Source organism: Populus nigra, chromosome 2, assembly GCF_951802175.1.
Source record: "Populus nigra chromosome 2, ddPopNigr1.1, whole genome shotgun sequence".
NCBI lineage: Eukaryota > Viridiplantae > Streptophyta > Magnoliopsida > Malpighiales > Salicaceae > Populus > Populus nigra.
The window spans coordinates 13,795,934-13,798,433 of NC_084853.1; positions in this window are offsets into that span (position 1 = coordinate 13,795,934).

A 2,500-nucleotide genomic window follows, 5' to 3' on the forward strand; every position below is an offset into this window, starting at 1 on the left:
TTTGTCGAGGGGACACGCTGACGAAACAGCGCTGGTTCAGGCACGGCGGGCAGTGTTGGAATCGGCAGCGCCGACGAAATCGGCAAAGTCGGCAGAATCGGCAGCGCAGATTTTTCGACGAACACGGGCTGGACGGTGGACTGTCCAGGCCAGGCAGGAAAATTTGTCGAGGGGACACGCTGACGAAACAGCGCTGGTTCAGGCACGGCGGGCAGTGTTGGAATCGGCAGCGCCGACGAAATCGGCAAAGTCGGCAGAATCGGCAGCGCAGATTTTTCGACGAACATGGGCTGGACGCTGGACTGGCCGGGCCATGCAGGAAAATTCATCGAGGGGACACGCTGACGAAACAGCGCTGGTTCAGGCACGGCGGGCAGTGGTGGAATCGGCAGCGCCGACGAAATCGGCAAAGTCGGCAGAATCGGCAGCGGGTGCTGGCGATGGGTCTGGACGGGCTGGATAGTCCAAGGCTCGACGAGAAAGACTGCTGGTTTAGACACTGGGGCAGTGGCAGCCCGCGGGACAGTGTCGGCAGATTCGGCAGCGCAGATTTGTGCGGCTGCAGGTTCGTCGGGGAAAATCGGCAGCGCAGATTTTGCGACGAACATGGGCTGGGCGATGGACTGTCCAGGCCAGGCAGGAAAATTTGTCGAGGGGACACGCTGACGAAACAGCGCTGGTTCAGGCACGGCGGGCAGTGTTGGAATCGGCAGCGCCGACGAAATCGGCAAAGTCGGCAGAATCGGCAGCGCAGATTTTTCGACGAACACGGGCTGGACGGTGGACTGTCCAGGCCAGGCAGGAAAATTCGTCGAGGGGACACGCTGACGAAACAGCGCTGGTTCAGACACGGTGGGCGCAGTGTTGGAATCGGCAGCGCCGAGAAAATCGGCAAAGTCGGCAGAATCGGCAGCAGGTGCTGGCGATGAGTCAGGACGGACTGGATAGTCCAAGGCTCGATGAGAAAGACCGCTGGTTTAGACACTGGGGCAGTGGCAGCCCGCGGGGCAGTGTCGGCAGATTCGGCAGCAGTGTCTGCCGATTCGGCAGCGTTGGCTTGTTGGCGCGGGGGGCCGATTCGAGTGGGGACTTGGGCAGCGGGCAGTGAAAGCAAGAGTTTCCCCGATGCTGCCGGGAAAAACGCTCCCCGGGATGGCCGGGTGAGATGACCCGGCGGCCCGCGACGGGTCATTCAATTCCATGCCCCGTCAACATAACTCCCGATGTACTGTTTGCTTTTTCGGAAGAAGAGATCCATCCCCCCATCCTCGGCCAGCCAAAAACGCTCCAATTAATGGCCGGGTGAGATGACCCGGAGGCCCGCGACGCGTCATTCAAATCACTGCCCTATCGGCTACAACTGCTGATGGGTGGGATTAGAGGCCTGCCATGGTGGTGAGGGGCGGCGAGGACCGTGAAAGCTAGAGTTTTTCAGAGGCTGCCGGGAAAAAGGCCCCTCGGGTGGCGGGGTGCGAGGACCAGGCGCGTCATTCAATTCTCTTCCCTATCAACTTGGCTCCCGTTGGCGGGATTGGAGGCCTACTGTTTGTTACAGGGCTAAAATCGTCAGGGGAAGAGCTGACGAAACAATGCTGGTTTGGATGCAGGGGGTAGTGTTGGAATCGGCAGCGCGGACAAAATCGGCAAAGTCGACAAAAAAGACTGTTGGTCTGGACATCGGGGCAGCGGCAGCCATGCCGACAGGGGGGGAAATCGGCAGCACAGATTTGTGCAGCTGCAGGTTCGTCGGGGAAATCGGCAGCGCAGATTTTTCGATGAACATGGGCTGGAAGATGGACTGTCCAGGCCAGGCAGGGAAATTCGTCAAGGGGACACGCTGACGAAACAGCGCTGGTTCAGGCACGGCGGGCAGTGTTGGAATCGGCAGCGCCGACGAAATCGGCAAAGTCGGCAGAATCGGCAGCGGGTGCTGGCGATGAGTCTGGACGATTTATAGTCCAGGGCTTGATGGAAAAGACTGTTGGTCCAGACAATGGGGCAGTGGCAGCGCGGATTTGTGCAGCTGCAGGTTCGTCGGGGAAAATCGGCAGCGCAGATTTTTCGACGAACAGGGGCTGGGCGCTGGACTGGCCGGGCCAGGCAGGAAAATTCGTCAGGGGGGCACGCTGACGAAAACAGGGGCTGCGGAGTGGAAAATCGGCAGCGCAGATTTTTCGACGAACAGGGGCTGGACCGGCCGGGCCAGGCAGGAAAATTCGTCAGGGGGGCACGCTGACGAAAAGAGGGGCTGCCGCGTGGAAAATCGGCAGCGCAGATTTTTCGACGAACAGGGGCTGGACGCTGGACTGGGCCAGGCAGGAAAATTCGTCAGGGGGCACGCTGACGAAAAGAGGGGCTGCCGCGTGGAAAATCGGCAGCGCAGATTTTTCGACGAACATTCGTCAGGGGGGCACGCTGACGAAAAGAGGGGCTGCCGCGTGGAAAATCGGCAGCGCAGATTTTTCGACGAACATTCGTCAGGGGGGCACGCTGAGGAAAA